A 25,513-nucleotide genomic window follows, 5' to 3' on the forward strand; every position below is an offset into this window, starting at 1 on the left:
AAACTCCACTCCTTGATATATACCCAACGGAAACGAGTATATATACTCACAAAAGACGTGGACAAGAATGTTCCTAGCAGCACTGTTTGTAATAGTTAAAAAGAGGAAGCAAATGTCCATCAGTAGTAGAATGGATAAACAGTGATGTACTATACAGCAATGAGAATGAACAAATTATGACTATTTGCAGCATCGTGGATGAATCTCGTAAAAGGCAACATGGAATGAGAGAAAACGGATACAAAAGAGCACATAATATACGACTCAATTTACATAAAGCTCAAAATCAGGCAAAACTCAGGGTGACTGGCTGGCTTAGTTGGTAGAGCATGCAATTCTTGATCTCAGGGTTAAGAGTTCGAGCGTAGCGCTTACAGAAAACAAAAATGAAAACACAACAGGCAAAACTCATTGGTGAAGATAGAGGTTGGTTTAGTGGTTACCATTGTTGGGAGGAAGAGGGCTTGAGGGAAACCTTCTGGGGTGCTGGTTATATTCTATTTCACAGTCTGGATTCTGATTACACATTGTTCACTTTATCAAAATTCTTTGAGCTAAGCACTTATGATGTGTGTACTTCCCTACATGTGTGTTATTCTGTAATGAAAAAATTTTAAACCTGCCAGATCATGTAGACATCCTGAACAAACGCTGAAGATTCTAGGAAATGAGATACTTCTGCGTAGAAAAGCTCCGCAGTTCATGAATTCACCATTTTCGGTAGGAGTTGGTCTCTGGAATGACAAATGGAAATCCTAGTGTGTAGACTTCTCAGGGGTGGAAGGGCGCCCAAGCAGCATCTTGTCCAGTCACCTGTATACACTCCTGTAAAGGTGAATATTGAAGTAGGGGTGCCCAGAGGGGATATCAGTTATTTTTTGTCTGCCTAGAGTCCCTTTCTGGGGGGGGCTGCCCCTACTCGACCTATCTAATAAGTTGTTTTGATGGGTTCAGTAACAGCATTCTGCCATCTACCCCCAACATAGAGGTTGATGTTTGCTCTTTGCTTGGCCAACAACACTTTTCCATCCCAGGAACTTGCACTTTGAATCAAGACATCTGGATGTAGAAAGGTGGTGAAGCTGCATTATCTGAAGGCAGACCCATAGAAAGACAGTTCACAAGATCCTTCTACCAAGGTCCCTGAAGCTGCTTTGCTTCTGGCCTCCACAGACCAGATAATCCAACAGATCTTTTTATTCTCTGAACCTTATATCCTTCTAATCAATTAATTTTTGCCTAGGTAACAAGAATCTATTTCCATTACTTTCAACCAAAGAATTGATAGAGCATCAGATCCCCAAGCTGCAAGGTTTAGAAACTCATGGACTATTAGTTCACCCCCCAGGAGTTATTAGGCTGCACAGAAAGAATTCACATTGGCCAAATTCACAGGAATCTGATATCTAAACCATGACATTAATTTATTACTTTATTCTGGGAGCTGTTCTTAGTTGAGGGACAAAAACAATAATTTTATACAAGAGCATTCATTTCATACTTAACATTTATTGGGTAAGCACTGCCCGTTAGGCATTATGGCGAGCAAACAAAAGTGAAAGTGGGGGTTTTCAAAAAGATTTTCACAACCTTTGAACTACGTCTTGATGTGCTACCGTTTCTCACTCTACTTCTACAGTGCTGTATTCTTGATTTTTCTAAAATACCATTTATTTGGCCTCTGGTCAACTACCTTCCATGATGACCCTTCGTCATCTACATACTTTCCAGAATGTTTCCATCCTCCTCCTGCCAGCCCTCATCCCGAGACAAGGCTTCCATAAAGCTCTTGTGTTATACTCTGGGACCTCAGGTCGTTCCTCCAGGGGCTGCTTCCCAACCTTCACATCAGTCTGGTTACCTCATAGCTAGTTCTGCCTCTCTGATTCGTTTATCTGGATCCACCCATGCCCCAGTTTGTAATTCTATATGCCAATCTTTCCTTACATCTTACCCTACCTCAGATCCCAGACCAGGGGAGCATGAGGTCTCCTCATTCAAGAAAGGCGTTAGGATAAGGATCAGGTCCAACTGGCATTCAAAACTCTCCAACGTGTAGTGTATTTTCTTTACGTGAACATGCCACTCTAGCTGGAACAATTATTTACTCTCTTGTCAATAGAAAATGCAGCATTTCCAACTCTCTGCTTCTGCTTGCGTTGGTCTCTGTCCCAGGAATGCCCCCACTCTCTCCCCTTCCTGTCTGAATCCCAGTCATCAAGCCCTCCATCAAGGCTCCTACAGATCCCTCAGTGTTTGACCTTCCTGGGTACCTCCTGCTTTGCTGGTCACTTTGCCATGCCTGCCTTATCTCTACTACCCATTCTCAAGCGTTTTGAAGGCAGAGACTGTACCTTCGACTTTTTTATGAACTAAATTTGAAGATGTGTGCTGAGGTCCTAGCCTGTGAAGGGGACTTCGCTGGGCATTGGGGACATCCAAAGAAACATAAGACTTAGGTCCTGCATTCAAATAGTTACAGTTCAGTTGAGGACACTTAGTCACTGTAGCCCATATGACTTGCAATAACGATCTGTTTGTATTAGTTTGTGGCGTTGCCAGAACAAGATCCCACAGACTGGGGGGCTTGAACAACAGAGATGTATTTTCTCACCAGTTCTGGAGGCTGGAAATCCAAGCACGAGGTATCAACAGGCTTGGTTTCTTCTGAGGCCTCTCTTCTTGGCTTGTAGGTGGTCGCTTTCTTGCTGTGTACTCACGTGGTTTTTCCTCTGTGTGTGTGTGCGCATCCCTGGTATCTCTTCGTGTGTGCAAGTTTCCTCTTCTTATAAGGACACCAGTAAGATTGGATTGGGGCCTCATTTTAGCTTAATATCCCTTTAAAGGCCCTTTCTCCAAATTCAGCCACATTCTGAGGTAGGAGGTGGTTAGGATTTCGACATACAAATTTTAGGCGGGTCACAAATTAGCACTTAACTCTGTGGAATGATTGGTTCATTGTAATCCTGTGGAATAAGTTCTACCCTTATAATAGGCTGTGGCAATTACCTGTGAGTTGTTGGCTAACACATTTCCTGGATTTTGGGAGGCGTGTCAGGTATATTTCCTTTGGTTTCACAGTACAAAATATAATGTAAGACACAGAGAAGACCTTCTTTCCTTAAGTAATGAATAAAAGTGTATGATACCTGTATTTGGTTTTCCACCTTAAAATTAGAGGTGGAGTCTTACATGACCCACAGGGAATTTGGGGGATTGTAATCCCATAGTAGTACTCTCAGTCTTCTATGTCTTGGAAACTGGTTTTCTACCGTTTGTCCTCCATGTCATAAAATTTGAGTCTTTTTTTGTGGTTAAGTCTTGTCAAGAAGTTGGTCTGTTAGATATATGACCAGGGTGGACGGTGGGTAGATTTTGGGAATCACTGAAGGCTAGTGAAGGTCATAGGCATATCGATTAGCTAAGGGCAGGTCTTGTATAGGCTCAAGAGTATGATGAGTCGAGGAAGGCAGAGAATAAAGCAAGTAGCCAGGGTCAGGGTTTGCTGAAGTCTGGGAGGCAAAGCTGAAAAAACAGTGAGTCCTGTTGTGCTGGAGAGCAGAACTGGACGGAGAAGCATCAGGCTCAGAACTGGTGGGGAAGACGTTGCTCTGAAAGCACACAACGTTGCGGTGCACACTCTCTCTTCCATCCAGCAAAATAGCCTTTTTCAAACAGCACTGTTGTTCTCTGAGCCTCAGTATAAGCCACTTCCATGTACAGGTCCTGATCATCAGTATGCACGGGTGCAGCCATGTGGGTTGCTTAGGCCTGGTCAGTTGGCTTCTGTGCCATACTGGTTGTTGAATATTTTGAATATCACCCGTGTGCATATGTAAAATTTCTTTATCTTTTTTGGTAAAATTTCTGTCAAGGGCACTAGCTACTCTGCTATTCAGGGTCCTCATACAAAGATTAACATGATACATTTCACTTGGCATTCAGAACTCAAGATGATAAATAACTTTATGCTGTAGTGTACAGTTCCAATTAACATCAGCACTGAAGTCACCAGAACTGTCAGTTTCTCTGTATGGCAGTGACTACTGACAATTCATCTTGGTTTCCTGGATGTCATCCAGTACATTGGCCAGAGAGGCCAGAGCAGGCATCTGTGTTATATTTTAACCTTCTTCTTGCCTCCTTTTTTTTTCTTCCTTTCTTTGGACCTAAACTTTTGCTATTGAACACATAAGTGCAGCATTGGGAGGTTCCCTTGTCATTCATTCATTCAGTGATTCCTCCAACAAATATTATAGAGTTCCTACTATGTGCCAGGTACTAGACGCAATGGTGAGCAAAATGTGATATGGTTCTTGTCCTTGTGAAATTTAGAGTCAGATGGTTAATGGCACAATAAGCCAGGAAGTCGTGTTCCTACTTACGGCTTTCATCTCATCCCCGTCCACTTCCCTTAAAATGTGCTTGGTCAATTATATTCCTTTTTTGCAACAATAGTCTTTTCCAATGAATTATCTTCCCCTCTGCCCATCACCATGTCACATCTCCCTTCTACTGAAATGATAATCCTCTTGTCTTCATTTAAGTTCTTGATTACCATCTTCTCTCCCATCAAGAGACATCACAGGCAAGTTAGCCTTGACCTCCCACTGCCCACTCACTTCTTAGCCACTTGTAATCCTGCTTTCAGCCCAACTTCTCTGGGTGGCTCTTTGTGCTACCTCTGTTTGGTCAACTGAGCGTTCGTCTTCCTTTCCATGCTAACAGCCAGCAGCAGATAAGACCCTTCAAACCTTGTCCCTGAAAACCTTCCCCTGACGCACCCCAGCACAAATGCTTCCTTCAGGAAGTAACTAACTAGCTGTTTGGCCTTGGACAAGTCACTTAAGTTCTCCAGATCTCAGTTTCCTTATCTGTAATATGAGCAAGTTGTGCCGAGATCTCTTCCTGCCTTAGAATTTTGTGGGTGTAGGAAATTAGATGAAGAAAGAGCCAGGGGAAAGAGTGTCCCCAATGTCTCCTGACCCTAGGGGTGACAGGAAAGTGAGGAGATAGTGAACTCTCTGATAGCTCATGGAGAAAGGGTAGTTGGGGAGGGGAGTCAAGGAGATGCTGGAGGGCAGCAATGAGGCTGGGCAATGGGGAAGAGCAGAAGGGCAAAACAAATTCTTTTGTGGAATCATAGCTATAATATTCATGGAACAAGAAGCTGCGTGCAGGCTCTGATCTTGTAGACCCAGGATAAGCAGAACTTGAAGAACATCCTCGACACATACTAGCTCCGTGAGCAGAAATACGTCCTTGACACATACTAGCTCCGTGAATGGAAATATATACATCTCCCTTCCCAAAATGAAGATAAACAGTACCTACTATTGTGGTTAGTTGAATACACGAAACTTCCCTGCTAGAAGGTGAGTGCTTTGAGGACAGGGAGCCTCTCTTTTCAGTCTTTATAGATTCCCAGCTACCGTAGGAGGTATAGTTTGTTAAATTGGACTAAGGAACATTCTTAGATTTTATTCAGCTTCCTACTGAAGGGAAATTCTGAGAGTGACTCAGAATGATTAACACATTAGATTATTTTAGCACTGATGTTTGCACTTTATATATTCTACTTATATGAAATCTTTCTTCATTTATTGTTGATTCATTTGTTATCTATTTCTTCTACTATGTAAGCCTTTGAGGACAAAAATTGTTCCCCCTGCGTCCCCAACACTTAGAATTATGCTTGGCACATGGTGGGCTCTTAATAAATAAGTATTGGATGATGGTATGAATGAGTCTCTGGATAGGATTTCTACTTACAGTTCTTGTATTTGGAAACTTTGGGCCTGGAAGCTTGCCTTCAGAAGGACTGAGGAGGTAGAGCTAGCAACTTCCCCTTCTCTGCTTTCTCATGCAGAGGAAACTCTGCCCAAGTGGCAGAGTCTGGGCAGCCATGGAAGGTGGGAGGGAAAAGGGAATGTATCCACCCCGTCAAGCCAAGACAGTGGGACTCGAATCTGTCTGCAGCCCAGTGATGAGTGGGAGTATGGGAAGGCTTGGCCAGCCCCACATGGTTGTCTAGGGGCTCCACAGGGAGGATCCCTTCAGCAGGTCCTGCCTAGGGACTCTTTTGCAGGGCATGAATGGGTACCACTATGAGCTCTCACCCACGCATCAGCAACTGGTAGGCCCCATCTTCATGGGAAAATCCAGTCATCATTGGTCTGTAGAGATACCAAGAATGAATTGGCGTATTACAAGCTAGTAGGTGCATCAGTGTATAAAGTGCAGACGTGTGGGTTCTTCTGAGAGCCAAACCTAATAGCCAAGCCTAAGGGCTGTGGGGTTTAGGCTGGATGCAGAAGTCCCTGACCTCAGTGAGCTTGCATGGTGGTGGAGTCCACAACCTAACAATGGTGGAAAGGGTATCACTCCTAGTAACCACTCTCTCAGAGAGTGCTCTCAGAGAGGCTGGCTGAGCCACGAAGACGGTAAAGTTAATCTTCGGTGGTTTGTGCTTTCCCTCTGTGACACTGACCTTTTTCAATGCCTCTACTTCCCTGAAATGGGAAGAGAACCATCTGCCTGACTGCACTGGTAAGTCTAAGGCAAATGCAATTTGTTCCTCTTTCTGTTAGTATTTGAATCCCAAAAGAAGATAAGTAACGATCACGTTCCTTGATTTGGTAACCTCCTTTGAGGAATAAAGTCTAAGGAAAGACTCGAAAAGCAAGAGGGAGGAGAAAACACCCCACATTTGCAATATTAAAGAATAATAAAATCAATACAATTGAATCCTGTAACCCTCAAAAACCAAGAGGTTTGAGGCATATATACAAATATATAAGAAATAATATTGAAGAGGAAAACCAGTGGGGTGCCTGGGTGGTTCAGTCAGTTAGGTGTCCAACTTCAGCTCAGGTCATGGTCTCACGGGTCATGGGTTCAAGCCCCCTTTTGGTCTTTGTGCTGACAGTGTGGAGCTTGCTTCAGATCCTGTCTCCCTCTTTCTCTGCCCTTCCCCCCCTTCTCAAAAATAAATAAACATTAAAAAAAATATTGAAAAAGAAACTAGGACACAAAGTACTTTATGCACTGATTGTATGTCTGATTACTGATTTGTAAAAATATGTGAATTTGTGTATTTATTAAAAAAATTTTTTTAATGTTTATTTTTGACATAGAGAGAGACACAGACAGACAGACAGACAGAGCATGAGTGGGGGAGGGTCAGAGAGAAAGGGGGACACAGAATTCAAAGCAGGCTTCAGGGTCCAAGCGGTCAGCACAGAGCCCGACACGGGGCTCGAACCCGTGGACTGTGAGATCATGACCTGAGCCGAAGTTGGACGCTCAACCGACCCAGCCACCCAGGTGCCCCTAAAAATATGTGAATTTTCATACACTGATAGAGTGTTCTGTATCACTAATCTGTGTCTAGCTCAGTGCCTTGCATGCAGTAGGTATTTAGTAATGTTTATTGAATGAGTGAAGGAACCAGAAGGAAATTAGAGAAGTGCTTGAATTTATATTCATCAATTTCCTTTATTGTAAAGCTGCTTAACTGCATAACAAAAGAATTTTAAATAAGGTCATCTTTTGAATTTCATTACATGAAAAGAAAGGAAGGAAATACCAAATGTTAACAGTAGTGGTGTTTGAGTCTTGAGCTACAGGTAATTTCTATTTTCATTTATCAACTTCTCTGTATGTTCTCAGTTTTCTACAATAACCATAATCAAGGAGAAATGATTTGTGTAAAGGATCATCCCGAGATAGCAAATTACAAACCCAAAGGAATGAATCTCTGCTGTTGAAATTGCAGGCCCTGTGTAAGCTTAGGGGTGGGGTGCATCTGGCATCTGGAAGAACACAACACAGGCCACCTCCAATCCAGTCCTCCTACATATACAACTGGCTTTGGGACTCAGACTTCAAACGTGAGAGCAGCTGCTACCTCGAGTCTGATTGAAGCCTACACATGTTAGGAGGGAAGCCTGTGTTTTATATCATTAATGCTCGGGGAAATAGACGATATTGTCATCTCAGAAGGGTCCAAAGAATACATTTGTTGCCGTGTGTTTTAAGTAGTAAAAAATTTTAAATAACCAAAATGTCCATGATAGAGAATATAATCCCCGGAATTCAGATGTAAAAACCAAAGGAATTTCATGGTACCCTCATTTTCTTAGTTAAGATCCGTAAGCGTGGATAATGTCCACCTTAGGAGAAACAGGACAGTTGTTGAGACTAACAGTGTGAGGTGCTCATTCAGGAAAATGAGACTGTCTTTTTTTTTTTTGGAAGAGAGAGAGAGAGGGCACAAGTGAGCAAGGGGCAGAGAAAGAGAGAATCCCATGAGGGACAGAGAGAGAGAGAGAGAGAGAGAGAGAGAGAGAGAGAGAGAGAGAGAGAAGCAAGGCTCAAGCTTACCCGAAGTGGGGCTCGAGCTCACCTGAACTGGGGCTTGAATCGAGGTCTTGAGGCAGGGCTCCAACTCACGAACCATGAGATCATGACCTGAGCTGAATTCAGATGCTTAACCGATGGAGTCACCCAGGCGTCCAACAAGACTGTCTTTTAAACACAATCACACTTACACTGATGTTGGGTCCAGGACACATTGGAGCTGCATCTACCACTGAAGAATTCACCACCAAGCATGGACAAGATGACGTTACCCTAAAAAGAGAACTAATGCAGAACCTAAACATCTTTTAGAGAATAACTGGTGCCTAATGGATATAAATAGTTATAGCACTGAATCAATCAATGAGACCTGGCAAAACAGAAATCCCGTTATTTGACATAGAAAAAATCTACTTCCCGGGCAAAAATTTTTACCACCCAAATAATGGCTAAGTGAGATACGTCAGTCAGAGAAAGACAAATAACCATACAATCTCACTCATATGTGGAATTTAAGAAACAAGAAGGGGCACCTGGGTGGCTCTGTCGCTTAAGCGTCTGACTTCGGCTCAGGTCATGATCTCGTGGTTCGTGAGTTTCAGCCCAGCCTCAAGCAGAGTTTCAGCTCTGTGCTGACAGCTCAGAGTATGGAGCCTGCTTTGGGTTCTGTGTCTCCCTCTCTCTCTGCCCCTCCCCTGCTCACGCTCCATCTCTCTCTCTCCCAAAAATAAATAAGCATTAGAAACATTTTTAAAAAGAAAACAAATGAACAGAGGAAAGAGACAAGCAAACAAAAGACTCTTAATCATAAAGCATAAACGGATGATTACCAGAGGGGAGGCATATGGGTAAAAGAGGTGAAGGAGATTAAAGAGTACACTTATCCTGATGAGCACTGACTAATGTACAGAATTGTTGAATCACTACGTTGTACACCTGAAAATAATATAGCACTGTATGTTAACTACATTGGAATTAAAATGTTAAAAAATCACTATCGCTTGGGGAACAAAACCATTCAATTTGCCTAATGATAGCTAATTTAATAAATGATATTTTTAAATTGTTAAAAAGAAATTTATAAGATGTTCCAGATGAAACCCTATGTTTATATAGTACCTACTTCTACTTAATACCACATGTTAAAGGGGTGCCTGGCTGGCTCAGTCAGTTGAGAATCCAACTCTTGATTTTTGGCTCAAGTCATGATCTCATGGTTTGAGATCAAGCCCTGCGTTGGGCTCTGCTGGTGGTGCAGAGCCGGCTTGGGATTCTCTCTCTCCCTGTCTCTTTGCCCTCCCCCCACTCTCTCACTCTTTCAAAAATAAATAAATAAATAAATAAATAAATAAACATTAAAAAAAAAAGCCACATTTAGAATATACTAACTTTGAGCAGAGTTTAGATACAGTTTAAATAAAGCAGCATTTTGATAGGCTCAGACTAAAGCATGACTGTGTATGAAGGGGTCAACATCCAGTTTGGACTGCAAAGTAGACCTAGAATCGTGTTGCTTTGGAAATGCTAAAGTTAAGATAGGTGTAGAATGTTTGGCCAGAAACCTCCTTATCTAAAACTCTATGCCTGGGTTGTAAATCAAGACTATGCCTCTGTCAAAAAGGACTTAGACTCTCCAGGCAAGGGATGGATGCTTCATTCTTATTGACATAACTACAAACGCCACAGTTTCTGATATCTGTGATTGTAGAGAACAAAGTTTCTCAGTGAGCAGGAAAGTAGTCACTTGAAGAAGGCAGCTATTATGACACTTTCCAGCTGCAGTCTGTCCTCAGGGGACACTGCATCCTGTTAACTGTGCAGCTGGCTTTATCTGTGCCTGTTCTTCCAGCCTGATGAATGGCGGGGAAGATTTTTACCTTCTTAGTTTGCCCTAACTTTTACTTTCTTATGGGCAATCCTCAAGCTGAACACTATACCGGGTGCTTTGCATACATTATTTCATTTAATCTTTGCAATAATTGTTGGCTAGCATCCTGTTTTACAAATGAGGACACTGAGGCCTGGAGGTGTTTAAAGTGGTTTGTTCAAGGTCACACAGGAAGTGGCAGAGCCATTTCAAACCCGGGTCTGCCTAACTCTAAACATAGTCTTAATGTCTATACTTCAAGCAAATGTGGAAATTAAAGACTATTCAAAGGAACACCAACAAAATTTATTTTGTGGGGGAGTGGCAGGCACGCACTATAGGTAGAATTGTAGAGTGCAGCAATTTTCCTGAAGGTCAGTTTGGCAAATGTGTAGTGGAAAAAATTAAGCCGGGGGTGCCTGGGTGGCTCAGTTGGTTAAGTGTCCGACTCTTGATTTCGGCTCAGCTCACGATCTCATGGTTCGTGAGTTCGAGCTCCACATCTGGTTTTGCGCTGACAGTGAGGAGCCTGCTTGGGATTCTCTTTCTCCCTTTCTCTCTGCCCCTTCCCTGCTTGTGTTTTCTCTCTCTCAAAAATAAATAAATAAATAAATAAATAAATAAATAAATAAATAAACAAACTTAAAAAACTTAAGCCAGCAATTGGAGCTAGCAATTAATCTTGGAATTTAACCTAAGAAAATAATTTTCAAATTGGCACAGAAGCATGCATTCAAATTATAGCATTATTTAAAAACTAAACGCATAAACAAAAAACCCAGAAACAATGTACACGTTTTTCAGTAAGGGATTGGTTAACTAAATGGCTAAAAAGACGTACAATGAATGAGTTTTCAGTATTCAGCCATTTTATTATTTTTAAAAAAAAATTTTTTTTTAACGTTTTATTTATTTTTGAGACAGAGAGAGACAGAGCATGAACGGGGGAGGGGCAGAGAGAGAGGGAGACACAGAATCGGAAGCAGGCTCCAGGCTCTGAGCCATCAGCCCAGAGCCCGACGCGGGGCTCGAACTCACGGACCGCGAGATCGTGACCTGAGCCGAAGTCGGACGCCCGACTGAGCCACCCAGGCGCCCCCGTATTCAGCCATTTTAATAACGAAAACATATTGTATAGTAAAAGATGCCTTATTATCGATGAGAATTTATAATGTGATTCTATTATGTAAAATTGAGTACCTTACTGTGTTTATAGGTGCAAATATACAGTCAATGTGTGGAAAGGCTCAATAGAGGTTTTTTGTTTTTTTGTTTTTTTTTACACTTCTTTGTACTTTTCTTTATTGTTGGAATATTTTATGAATTTGTTTCATTATTACAAAAATAAAAACTATTTGAAGAAAAGAAATGTCAAAGTTAGATCAGTTCTTGTTTCAGTAACTGGAGTGATTTTGTGTACGTTAGCCAGATGTTTTACAGAACTGGATATCTATGTTGCTCTGGAGAAAATTTAACAGGTATATTACAGATCCTGGAGTATGTTATAAATCTTGGACCTAGGTCAATAGGACCTGGTCTAAAATCAGATCAATCTTAGCTAACAAATTAAATGTCTTACATTTTCATTTAAAAAATTTCTTAAAAGCACTTTCATTTAATTGTAGTCATGCTAACTTGTTGATTGGCATTGTTACTTGGGAGTAAAGGAACTTTCATCGGTGGCTAAAGTAAATGGATTTCCAAGAGGCTGTTGTGGGGTTCAGGAAGTAAATCTAACTATTATCTTTTGCCTCTGTATTAATGGTTCCTCAGGGGTTAGTTGGAATTAAAGAAGTGGGTCCATTTAGGAAAAGTAGAAGGAGCCAGAGAGGTATTGAAAATCACCTGAGAAGAGATGACCAACTGGGAGAAATAAAAGTGGGTTGTAAGCTCCTGAAAAGATGCTCTGCATGACTAATCATTAGGGAAATGCAAATCAAAACTACAATGAAATACCACCTCACACCCATTAGGATGGCTATTATTAAAAACAACAATAACATAGGGAAATGCAAATCAAAACTACAATGAAATACCACCTCACACCCATTAGGATGGCTATTATTAAAAACAACAATAACAACTCCCCCCCATCCCCGCCCCCCCATCCCTTCCCCCCCTGCCCCCATTCCCCCCCCCCCCCAAAACCCAGAAAAACCAAGTGTTGGCAAGGATGTGGAGAATTGGAATGCTTGTGCATTATTGGTGGGAATGTAAAATGGTACAGCCACAGTTGAAAACAGTATGGAGGCTCCTAAAAAAATTAAAAATAGAGGGGCACCTGGGTGGCTCAGTCCGTTAAGCATCCGACTTCAGCTCAGGTCATGATCTCATGGTTTGTGGGTTCAAGCCCCACATCGAGCCCCCGCATCAAGCTCTGTGCTGCTTCACATTCTGTGTCTCCCTCTCTCTCTGCCCCTCCCCTGTTCATGGTCTGTCTCTCTCTCTCTCAAAAATAAATAAACATTAAAATAATTAAAAAAAATTAAAAATAGAATTACCAGGGCACCTGAGTGGCTTAGTCTTTTAAGTGTCCAACTGTTGACTTTGGCTCAGATCGTGATCTTACAGCTCGGCTCATGAGTTTGAGCCCTGCATTGGGCTCCGAGCTAACAATGTGGAGTTGGCTTGGGATTCTCTCTCTTTCCCTCTCTCTCTGTCCCTCCCCACTGTTTTTCTCTCTCTCTCTCAAAATAAACAAGTAAACTTAAAAAAAGAAAAAGTGGGAAATCAGATGTTTACAATATCTTTAAATAAATAAATAAATAAATAAAATAAAAATAGAATTACCATATGACCCAGCAATTCCACTTCTGGGTATATGCACAAAAGAATTGAAAGCAGGATCTCAGAGATATTTGTACACCCACGTTCACTGAAGCATTATTCACAATAGCTTAAATGTGGAAGCAACTCAAGTGTCCATCAATGGATAAATGGATAAGCAAAATGTGGAATATTATTCAGGCTTCAAAAGGGAGGAAATTCTGCAATATGGTACAACATGGATAAACCTTAAGGACATTATGCTAAGAAAAATAAATCAGACACAAAAAGGCAAATATTATATGATTGTCTTATATGAAGTGCTTACAGTAAGCAAAATCATAGAGATAAAAAGTAGAATAGCGGTTCAGAAGCTGGGGGAGGAGAGAAGCATGGGGAGTTATTGTTTAATAGGTATAGGGTTTCAATTTTACAAGATAAAAAGAATTATGGGGATGGGTGGTGGTAATGGCTGCACAACAATGTGGATGTATTTAATACCACAGAACTGTACACTTAAAAATGGCTAAGATGGTAAATTTTATGTAATATGTATTTTAGCACAATAAAAAAAAAGAAAACAGTGGGTTTAACTGTTTTGGCAAATGATTATGATTTGCAGAGGAAGAAGAAAAAAATCAAAGGGTCTTAAGAAAGAGTATAACTCTAAAAAAAAAGAGTTCTTGGGGCACCTGGGTGGCTTAGTTGGTTAAACATCCGACTCTTGATTTCGGCTCAGGTCATGATCTCATGGTTCATGAGACTGAACCTCGAGTGGGCTCTCTGCTGACAGTGAGAAGCCTGCTTGGGATTCTCTCTCGCCTTCTCTTTCTCTCCCTGCCCCTCCTGCGCTTGAACACTTTCTTTCTCAAAATAAACAAGTAAACTCACAAAAAGAGACAATGTCTTAAAAAAATAAAGTTAATTAAGACACTGAGCTGCAGAACGTGTGTATGGGTGGGGTGGCTGGAAGGAGATGCGGGAATTATTAACAATTGAAGTGGTGGAAACAAATGAAGTCAATCTAAGCCAGAGGAAAGGAGGGAAAAAATAAAATCTTGAAGATAGAAACATTTTATGCCTTGATAAAAAAGGAGCAGCCAAGAAAAGTGCTAGTAAAGGAAACGTCAGAAAGGAGATAGAAGGAAAGGAGAATGATGTAGAAGACACAGGAGGAGAGGAGAGTTTGAAAAAAGGAGTTTGCAGTGTCCATTCAGCACTGTAGAAAGGCCCATAGTGGGAGGACTAAAGTGTGCACTAGATTTGGCAAACAGCAGGGACAAGAGGGTAGCCCCAACAGAAGACAGGATCACCTGTACAAGAGGCTCCACCTTCACACAGTCTGGACTGGACTAGATGGAGAGACAGATCCTACAGAAGGGGACAATAGGGTGAACCGTGGAGATGCATGGCGCTGCGTATTTCCAGCTATTATTGGGGATGGAGACTCTGCCGGTGGCTGGAGGTCCTGGTAAATCAGGTGAGGGCAAGATCTAATGAAGTGCACCTAGGGCGTCAGTGACAGGTCTTCGACAAGAATCAGTTGAATGAACGTAAATGAATGGATATATGAGTGAATGAGGGGTGTGAGCGAAAGGTTGCTTTATGACCAAGACAGGGCAGAAGATGCATGGTCACGGGTGTGGCAGGGAATAATGGTAGGATGGAGTACCTGCCTCTGGAAGCAGTTGCCCACTGCCTCAGAGAGATGCCAGGGAGGATGGTGTTTTCAAGGCAGTCAGGTTTCAGTTAGGAGAAGGGGTGAGAAGGGCTTAAGGATTTACAGAGGTTGCTCTAGGACAGAAAACACTGGAAGAGAAACAGCAGATAACGTTGCGAGATAGCAGCAGCAGCAGGACAGGATTGAGGCAGGTGAAAACAGCTAATTGGGAATAAGATTGGAGGAAAGGATAGATGTAAGCTGTACAAAGCACTTCCGCAGCCAGTGACTCATTCATCCTTAGGACATCCCGGGGAGAAAGATACATATTACATTGCCAGACTTTGGAATGAGGGATGCTTCCCAGATAAGGCCATCACGGCTCAGAAAGCCTGTTCAGCAGTTGTTTGATTCCTCCAATGACAAGGAACCCTCCACTTTTGGAAGTAGTACTTCCATTATAGAATTAAAAAAAAAAAAAAAAGCGGGTAGAAAAGAAGAAAGGTGTGGGCCCCCTTGAGGGGAAAGCTCTGTCAATGACAGACATTTTGGGTAATTCATAGAATTGCAGAGCCAGACGTGTCAGTCAGAGCTTTTCATCTGTAAAACGAAGGGGGCAGATGATCTTTCTTTTCCCTTGTCTAACAGCCTGTGAAATCATCTAGGCAACCACCTCCCAGTTTTACAGAATAAAAAAAGAGGCCCGCGGGATGTGTCTCGCCCAAAGTAATTCAGAGATTAGTGGAGGGCCAGGCCCAGAACCGACTCCTCCTGGGTGTGCAGGGCCTCTCGCCGCTGCACCATCTTCCCCGAAAGAGAAGGGCAGCGGGAGGGTGCAGGCCGGGCGGCCTAGCTGAAAGCACCCTGGGGCTCGAGGAGGCTTCCCGGCAGCAGTCGGAGGAACGCCCCGAGGGGAGGGGAAGAGTTGGGGCCTCCTTTCCCACACTTCGTTAGGACGCGGGCCGGGGCGGGACCGCGGCAGCCCTCCCTCGGGCGGCCGGCCGGCAGAGGGCGCGGGACTGCTCCTCACTCCGCGGCGGCGGGGCGGGCTGAAAGTGCGCTGCCCGGGCGCGCCGTCGGAGCTCGCGGGCACCGGGTCGCCTGGGCCCGGCCGGGCCGGAGCGCGCAGGGGCAGCGCGGCGGGCGGGGCGGCGGGGAGCGAGCGGAGCGGGGCGGGGCGGGGCGGGGCGGGGCGCGGAGGGGGCGGGGCCGCGAGCGGGGGGCGGTGGCGGCGGCGGCGGCAGCGGCGGCGGCGGCCGAGGAGGAGGAGAACATGGCGGCCGCGGAGAGCGGCTGAAATGCCTGTTCTTCAGGCCGGGCGAGCGGGAGTCTGACGCGATCCGCCAAGCCCTCCCCTCAGACGGCTGGACCGCGGCCTCGAGCTCCTCGGCCGCCCTGTTCCCTGCTGCTCCCTCGAGCGGACCCTGCGCCGGGTTCTTTCTGCATCCCCCTGCGGGGGGACCCCTGCTCCGGAGGAGGGGGCCGGAGAGCGGCGGCGGCGGCGGCAGCGGCGGCGGCGGCGGCGGGCTCCCGGCCCGCGGAGCGGCGGAGGCCGCGGCGGCGCCGCCTCGGTCCCGGCGAGCGCGGCGCCCGTCAGCGCGGCCCAGAGGCGGCGGCGGCGGCGGCGGCGGCGGCAGGTGAGTGGCGGGCGGCGGGCGCCGAGCCTCCCGGTGGGTGCAGCTGTCACGAGCCGCGCGGCCGCCGAGGCCCTAGGGGGCGGGGAGCAGCTGGCGCCCCTCCGCCCCCCGCTCTCCTTTCTCTCCGTTCCGTCCCCCTCCCACTTTCCCCGAGTTCTCCCTCGGCCTCGCGCGGCTGGAGGGGGCGGAGGTCGCAGCTGTCACGGGCGCCAGCTGGGGGCTGCGCCCGCGGAGGAAATTGCTGCAGCAGCGACTTCGCGGCCCCTTTTCCCAGTTGCCCTAGTTAGCGCCGACTGGGCGAGCATCCGCGGAGGGTGCGCGAGGCTCGCGGCCGCCGGCCCGGCGTGGGGAGCGGCGCCCCCAGCCCTCCGGCGCTCCCCGCCGCCGAGAGGGGGAGCCGGAAGTCGGCGCGGGCGCCCCTCGGCCCCGGCGCGCGCGGTGACCTTGGCAAGCCGGGCAACCTCTCCGAGTCTCGCTTGCCGGGACTGCGAAATGGGGATGACCATGGCGTGCCTTTCCGTAAGCGCAGCCTTCGACGGCGCTTCTGTTTACCCCGGCGCACTCGCTTTTTCCGCCTCTTGGCGAGGGATTTCGGAGGTAGAAAGGGGATGGATAAGTGAATTTTCCTGTAGGGCTAGGGGTTGGTCCCCTTGCTAGGAGTTTGCTGAAAGGACCTAAGAGGGGGAGCCGACGTGTTGACTGGACGATCGGGAGGTGGGACTAGTTAATGGTCAGCAGCAGAACTCGAGCCGCCCTCTGGTCTCTCGGAAGAGAACCGGAGAAACCGGACACCAGGGTCCCTAGTCCTTACTACCCAGCTGTGGGTTTTGTTTTGTTTGTTTTGCTTCTTTCTAAAGCAGTCACCCCCATGGTCTAGACACAGCCTCGGCTGACGATGTTAGAGAGAGACGGAGGCTTTGACAATAATGCCTGTGTATGTGACAAGGACAGTCCACGGTGCTGTGGCTGCAGAGTTTGGTGGGGAGGAAAACTTTAAGCTGGAAGGTCTTTTAGCCTTTCATGGTTGGCTCTCCTCATTCACTGTAGAGGCGTTGAAGAGGCAGGTGTCCTTGTGGAGGTGACATTTTTTTCTTTTGAGAGGGCGAATTTTTAATGTCGAGTATGGTGATGGTGAATGAAGGGTTCTTGAGTGAATTGCAGTCCCAGCACCCTCTGTTGATGCCAAGAGTAATCTCTGTGGCGATGATTTGTGAGGGCTGAGGCTTACACTTGGGTGATTAAGAAATCTTCAAGTGTCTGTGTCAAACATTGCTGCGGTGAAGCTTACTGTTCTGTTGAAGGGATGGATATCAAGGGTTAAATTGGTTTGAGGTTTGTCTCTTCTTCTGGAATTGGTTGGAGGTTAGGCTCAAAAAAAAAAAAAAAAAAAAAAAGTTGGCCAAAGGGGCCTCTCTCTCAGCTTGTTTCACAGAAGCTATGATGTAGTAGGAAGGGGGTCAGATTTCTTCATGTTGAGAATAATGTGAAAAGAAAGTATTTGCTTAGGTCTCTTGGCTCTTGAACTAGAAATAGTTTTGGGTGAAAGGTAGCAGTGGGGTTTGATTCATCTTAATAAATGGGCATTCCTTGAACTACTTGTCATAAACTAGATGCAGTTGGGAAGTGTTTGCATTTTATCGCTTGTCCTTTGTGGAAAGGTCTAATTTGGTTCTGTGAACTAGGTTCTAAAATGTTTTCCCTCCATTTGTTATTTGCACTTCATGCTTTGGGAACAGTGGATCAAAAAGGGGGCCTGAATAGGGAAGTACATGGTTTGGAGAGAAAATGGAGGGGTGTTGCTTATAAGAACAGGTGTTTGGTTTGATTTTTGTAGACATGTTTCCACTGCTTATTTGTTGCATTTATTTAAGTCACAGGGAAGTTTGAATTTTGAGGGGCAAAACTGGAATTTGACATAGTTTTTAGTTAATCTCTTCCTCATTTCTTTCTGAGAAAATCTGTAGGATTGTGTCTATTAAATTGCTTTTTGTGTGGTTTAAGCCAAGGGAGTGTTTTAGATTCTGCATTTTTGGGTAAGTGGTTTTATTGAAAAAAAGGGCTTGATGGAACTAATGGTGATTGTCCCACTTACACTGGGATTATATAGACAATGCATTTTCCTCCCTCTTTCTGCCAACATTTGTTTTTCTTTCTCCCTCAATTCTAGGGTTTCATTTCTAGAAATCTGGGCTGGAAACAGAAGCAGCAGTTTGTATAATCCCAAGAATTTGCTTATGCCAGGAAGCCGTAAGGGTAGCATGAAGTGGGTGTGATATAAAGATGCTGCTACTACTTAAGACATTTAACTGTTGAGGGAGTCTAGGGTCAAATTTAATTTTTGTTGAATTTCCTGTTTTGTGTGTATGTGTTAATCTTTTGGTGGGCAGAGGATTGGGTTGCTATGGTGCTAACTGGTATATATTATGAAAGCATTGGCAACACTTCATGCTTTTACTCTATAGGGAAGGGTGGTAAACAAGCCTCAAAATTTAAAGATGTTCTCAGGACGGAATGTTCGTAGCATGTACTCTTGATCCTGCGAATCCAATGATTGGTCTTCACCAGGACTAAATGTTGAGTAAGTGATGAGGGTTAGAGATGCTGAAAGGTGGAGTGTGGGGGAGAGGATATTGGACATTCCTTAAAAATCTTTTCTCTGTTTTATTGTGTATTACAATGTGATTTCTAATTGTTTTTCAAAGACATTTCAGCTCTCCTCTGTTGTCATCAATTTTATGTACCTTTTCTTAGATACTACTTCTGTTGCTTACTTTAGTTTGTCTTTTCTGCGTTATCCTCCAAGGGCTCCACATTGTTTGATGTTATGTGGCGTGTCTTTTGGACTTAGTTGACCTTAAACCCTATGGCCTAACATAGCTTTCCTTTTAGGGCAAGTATTGCCGGTCAGTATAAGCGCACACTATCTCTAAGTCTTGGGGCATGGGAGGAGATCCCCAGGATGCACATTATTATCTTGGTGGTGGTTTTTTCCTTCTACATATGATAATCGCAAGAATTCTCAGAGGGCCATCAATTGCTTTCCTGGCAGAGGGCCAAAACCATGTGGTGGTCTCCTTTTTACATTTCCTGCAAGTATCAGGCACAGACGGGAGTGTGGGACTGGGTGAAAATTCACGCGATCCAGGACTTGAATAGAGTCTGGGCTGCAGAGCCATACAAATTTCTCCCCACCATGTATAACTTTCCTTCCCATTGGGGCAGACTAGACCTTCGCAAAGGACTTCTTTGTTGCTTCTTTCCCCGGTTTACCACTAGTTTAGCCTTGGCCATTGGTCATTGAGAATGGGCCCTGTGGCCTCTGACCTCTTTTCTTACCTAAAGTCTAGTCATTTCAAGCCTTTCTTCTCCATTCTTTTATATTTTAGACTTTGTGCCTTTCTGTCAACATGTGGGGACCGAGGTCATAAAATGGCCTAGAGGCAACTGGGTACTGTGCTTGCATGCTTAGTTTAAGGAGGTGCAGGGATTTTTCTGTCGTTCTGGACAATGCTTAATGGGCGTACAGTATTTGGATTATAGATACTTGGAATGTAGAGAAATAGTTATTTTATATTTCTGCAGGATATGTGGTTGAAGAAGAGAAATTATTACAAAACACTGACACCAACATATAAATCCAATTCAGAGGTGCAAGTAGAGTGGGTTGTTGTCTCCATGCTTCCTCCCCCATACCCCCATCTGCAGCAGTATTTTTGAGGCTTCTTGAAGTGACAGGCTTTTAGGAAAGCTTAGTATAGTTATCATATTTTGAAGGTAAATAGCTTATGCCAAAACAGAAGCTATAGTCACTTGAGTTTTGTAGGATTTGAAATTAATCGCCCTCCAGTCACCCTCATCTTAGATATATTTTGATCTGCTCTCTCCCATGGATGGTTTAGTGTGAAGAGCTGGGAAGTTTAGCTTTATGAAGACATCCAGGCCTTGACCATTGGTGACAGATTAGGTGCAAGCACAGAGGTAAAATACACCTATTAACAGGACCAGAATTCTGGTAACACTGGGGTAGTCACCATTTCCAAAGCAATACTTGAATTTTGTCCTTTTAGCTTATACTTTTGAGGCAAGTTTTAGGCTTCTTTTGGAAATACAAGTTTGACTTCAGACGGGATGATGTCCTGGCTCTTCCAGATACTTAGTAGATGTAGCCTTGGGCTTGTTATGTAACCACACTAAATCTCAGGTTTTCATGTGTAAAACTGGAATAAGGTACTTACCCTCATATTGTTGTGATCTTTCAATTAACTTATTAAATAACAAAATATGTCTGGAATAATGATTGCCACAAAGACTTTAATAATGCTTTCTTACGCTAATATAGCCTAAACACATCACTATCTAGTCCATCACCAAATTCTGATTCTTTCCTCTGCAATTTCTTGGATTTCCCCCTTTATTTCTGGTTCTTCAATCTGGTCCTCCTGTCATTTTGCACATGGAGTGATGAGAGTCACATCGACTCTGTGGGCCTGAGTTTCTTTATCATTAAAACAGCATATTGGCCCAATTTCACATTTTTTCCTTGTGTTAGATTCTGTGATTTGTAGGTTTATAGCTGTTTGCCTGCGTGCATTTGCCTAATTCATCCTACACAGAAATGCTTAAAAAATTCCTTTCCAGAATGCTTTTTGATGTTATTGTTTGTAGCAGAGACTTTTCTGTGGACAAATTTATCAAATGCAAATAATTTAAACTGTTCTTGAATTTCTCATTCCAGAAAATTTGCTGCAGATGGCATGAGCAGAAATCTTTGTAAACTGTAAAGTGCTACACAAGTGAAGAAAGTGTTATAATTACCTGTAGATATCATTTTCTTTATTTAAATTGTGTTTCCTTTCCTTTTTATCTCTTGACCTTCAAGAACAGGGTCAGAGTCGGTATGTTCTCTAGAAAGCTTGTTTTTATAACTCCCTTAACATCAATTGCTCAGTTTTTTCTATGTAATAAATTTCGTATTCTTTTCCTCCTTTTTGAAAGAAAGAAATAATTTTTTAAATTGTACATTGAATTGTTTTTCTTAAGTAGGTTGGAAAGTCCTTGAGATGGCATAAACCACACCATTTAGAGTAAAGGGGCCTTAATAGTAAGTTCTCCACAACCTCCTTAATATTGCAGATGAGAAGACTAAGACAGGCAAATAGAGTAGTTTTCCTGGCTCATGTACTTAGTGGTTTTACTTAGGTCAGGTATTTGGCTTCCAGGCTTCTTTATGAGAGATTTTGTTTTATTTTGTTTGTTTTTTAGTATTTGAAGGTTATTACAAAGAGATTTTAAATTTAAGAATTTTAGTAAGCTTTTAGGTAATGTGTAAGCTAGGAGGAAAGGAGTATTTTTATTTTTTGGCCAAATATTGACTGCCGAATATTGCCATAAAATATCGGAATTACTTAAGACTGCTTTCTCAAAAACTGCAAAAGAACCTGGAGAGAAAGGTCTGCTTTTCTTGTATGGCCCTCCATTTAGAGCCAGCAAATATTTATTGAGTGCCACCTCCTAGACACACTGTACTCAGGTTGATTCTACAGGTTACATTTTATAAATGAGGAAACAAGGCTCAGGGTGGTTAAGTGGTTGATGTAAGATTCACAACTCGTAGGTATTAGGGATGACATTTGAGTTCAGGGTCTTCTGACTTGAAATCACAGGCATACCTTGCAAGTGGCTTGTCTCTAACATGTTAGCCACAGTCGGGCACATCGTAGCCTTCTTTTCCTTTCTGGGTTTTCTCTGTTCCTTACATGTGCAGTGGAGACTCCTGCGATCTCATTGTTTTCTGATGACCCAGGAGCCCATATATACCGGTTACTTAATGATAGTGTCACTTTAAGATTTTCATGCTGTTTCTGATCTCACCTTTGTACTTTAGTAATGTTGATTCTTTGGTGCTTCTGTCTAGGTAAGCTTATCTTTGAATGGTTGGTTTTGGATTCTTAGCAATAAAATTCTGCCTCTCAAGTTTCGTTAGCATTTAAATAGCTAAAGCTCAGGGTTTTTTTTTGTTGTTGTTGTTCTTGTTTTTTCCATTTGAAATAAATTGCTTGGTCATTCTGTTTCCACTTGTACTTTGAATGGTTGATCTTATTCTGATAGCTTTAATATATTACATCTTAAATTTTTAGTTTGCCTGTATGGTTAAAATATTTACATGCTTTTACTATCAAGCGTAGATTTGATTATTGCTCAATGGAAGATATTCTATGTGAGTGTATATGTGTGTATATAAAGATATCATACTGTATTTGACCAGATAGTTGAAGGATGAAATGTCCTTGCTTTTTGAAAGCACCTGTGTGTGTAATACTGGCTTTACTTTGGTGAGTTCGTTTGGAGGAACCTAGGGGAAAGTTACTTGTTCTGCAAAGTCTCGTGCCTCCCTCTCCATTCCAGGGGGTACAGGAAGTCTGTAACTGAATTTCTAAGTATCCACTCAATCATTCATTCAAGATGTAGTTATAGAAGTACCTGCTTTGTTCAAGGTGCTGTGTTGTTAAAAGATAGGGAAGTTAAATAAGACACAGATCCTGTTCTTAAGGAGATTATGCCCTAAAAGAGGTGATAAGACGAACACACAAATACCTATAATGCTGATTGAATGTGATGAGTGCTATGAGAGAGGTATGAAATAGTGCTTTGAGGATTCAGGAGAGGGAGCAGTTACTCTCATTTGAGAGTGATCAGGATAGGTTTCATGGAGGGCTTAGGGTGGCCCAGAACATTGAAGGCAAGGGATGATTTGTATATGAGTGAGGGTGAGGAGAGCACTCTAGTAAGGAAGATTAAATAGCAAAGATGAAAGGACGGAAAAGCTTGGAATTACTTAGGAGCAGTGAAGGGGGAAAGTGCAAGGAGGAGTGTGGCACCAGCTGATGTAGGAGGTGGGAACCAGATGCTGTAGGTGCAGTAGCAAGATATTGCAGGATTTTAATGGAGGGAGGTGGTGGGGAACAGTGAAGTATGTAGATCTGGATGAGATCTATGAGAAATGTCAGTTTTCCAAATTTACATAGATTTTTTTTGGCAGGTTTTACACCCCAAATTTTATATTTTCATAGTTTTTGAAATGATTCCATATGTAAGGCTTACCACACTGGGAACTTATTCACTCATTTTTATGTATATTTGAGAACAGATTATGTGTTTTTTTGATAGAAGTTAGTACAAAATCTTTTTCACTGGCTTATACTTTTTTTTTTTTTAAAGCAGTAGCTGTTTTTTTTAAACAGTGTATTATCATTTGGCATTTATGCAGCGGACTTGTTTTTTAAGTGTAAAAATGTCATCTCCTTGTATAAATATAAGTATATTTCGCTGTAAAAGTGAGGTTGGTCATGTAAGTTGAAAGTCCCTGGCTCTCAATATAGTTCATGATTTATTTTACTGATTTATTTATGCCCTGCCATGTTCCAAAAAGGATTTAAGGCAGGATATGTCATGAAGAGTCTTGGACCTTGTTCTAGCCCTGTCTATTATTTGACTGAACTGCTAGCCAACATAACACTGAGGGAACAGTGTTGAAGACAACTGGTGTCACAGAATGTGCTGTGGTTGTGTCTTTTGCCAAACTGGTAGTAATTCAGAGATGGAGACAATATAATTAGAGTACCTTTAAAGATAATTCTCTTAAACTTCGATAGCATGCAAGGGAAATTGGTTGGAGGGCACTGATAGAGCACTTTGACCCACGAGAGTGTAGGCACATTTAGAACAATGGTCTCTATGGTAGAGTTTACATAAAATTATCTGGGAAATAGGAGAAATATTAGAGGTCTCTAAGGAAATTTCTTTCAGTCTGTTGTGATGTTTTACAGTTTATGGGGGCCTGGGTAAATGGATTTTCAAATTTGTATTAAAAAAATTTTTTTTTTAAATATTTATTTATTTTTGAAAGAGAGAGACAGAGCATGAGCAGGGGAGGGGCAGAGAGAGAGGCAGACACAGAATCCGAAGCAGGCTCCAGGCTCTGAGCTGTCCGCGCAGAGCCTGATGTGGGGCTCAAACTCACAAACCGTGAGATTGTGACCTAAGCCAAAGTCAGATGCCTAATGGACAGAGCCGCCCAGGTTCCCCTCAAATTTGTTATTTTAAATAGTAGACTCTTAACATACTTGGTATTGCAGTAGGGAGTCCATCTTTTGTACATACCCATCTTTTGTACAATATTTCATAGAGGTTAACTGGCCATCTTAAGGCAAAGGTCTTAAGAATTGTCTGACTTAAAGGTGACTTACTCATTTTTCTTTCACAAAAACACAGATGTTCCAAATTTGCTGACATTTTCTGTGACAAGTGGCTGTGAGTAGTATGCTGCCTAGCAGATATGTATGAAAAATAAACACACTTTATCTGTCCCTTTGGGATGATGGTGAGTTCATAACAGTGACCCAAAAATTAACTACCATTCAGAACAAAATAAAATTCAATGTTATGACAGAGGTTATTGAAAATGAATATTTGGAACTATTTTCATCATTATTGGGTTTAATTGCTAAAAATGATGTGTGTAACTTTAAGAGTATTTTTATATGTACATTTGAACTTGGAAACAAAATTTTCTAACCTGTTTTAAAACCTTGTAAAAGTAGGTGTTTAAAAAAATTTTTTTTAATGTTTATTTATTTTTGAAAGAGAGAGAGGGGGAGAGACAGAGTGTGAGTGGGGGGAGGGGCAGAGAGAGAGGGAGACACAGAATCTGAAACAGGCTCCAGGCTCTGATGGGTCAGCACAGAGCCCGATTTGGGGCTCGAGCCCACCAACAGCGAGATCATGACCTGAGCTAAAGTCGGACGCTTAACCAATTGAACCACCTAGGCACCCTAAAATTACATGTTTTAGTGGTTTTGTGCTCATCTGCCAAAAATATAAAAAAGCAATACTGTTTGGTTTATTAGGAAGAACAACTGATTGTCATCAGGAAGTATGGAAGTGCACTAGCTGAACTTTAGCAAAAACCTTTGCATAAATGGTGAATGGGATTGAAGATTGAATATTATATCATGTTTTATTCAGTGCAGCAAGATGGTTTTATCCATCTTTGTGAAATAAATTTTTTGGCTATGATAGCCGTTAAAAACAAATAAAATAGTGATTTATTATAAAAATGAACTGAAATTTAGAACCAGACTTGAAGTTGCCATATTACAAAAATATGAAAGCAAAATTAAAAAAATAACAAACCACACTCAATCACATTACTCTCAGCAAAAA

General features: G+C 42.9%; 1 protein-coding gene across 3 annotated transcripts in view; it reads left to right on the plus strand.

Annotated features, from left to right (window-relative positions):
* Nucleotides 1-16,658: 16,658 nt before the first annotated feature.
* Nucleotides 16,659-25,513, plus strand: part of NCOA1 (nuclear receptor coactivator 1) — a 247,378-nt gene continuing 238,523 nt past the window's right edge. The window contains exon 1 of one of the 3 annotated variants that reach the window (XM_058682688.1): nucleotides 16,659-16,810. The gene's annotated coding sequence lies outside the window, so the exon portion shown is untranslated. Of the gene's footprint in view, nucleotides 16,811-16,869; nucleotides 16,889-17,681; nucleotides 18,870-25,513 lie in introns of those variants that run through there. The other 2 variants (XM_058682687.1, XM_058682686.1) reach the window with 2 other exon arrangements.

This window comes from Neofelis nebulosa, chromosome 9, assembly GCF_028018385.1.
Source record: "Neofelis nebulosa isolate mNeoNeb1 chromosome 9, mNeoNeb1.pri, whole genome shotgun sequence".
Lineage (NCBI taxonomy): Eukaryota > Metazoa > Chordata > Mammalia > Carnivora > Felidae > Neofelis > Neofelis nebulosa.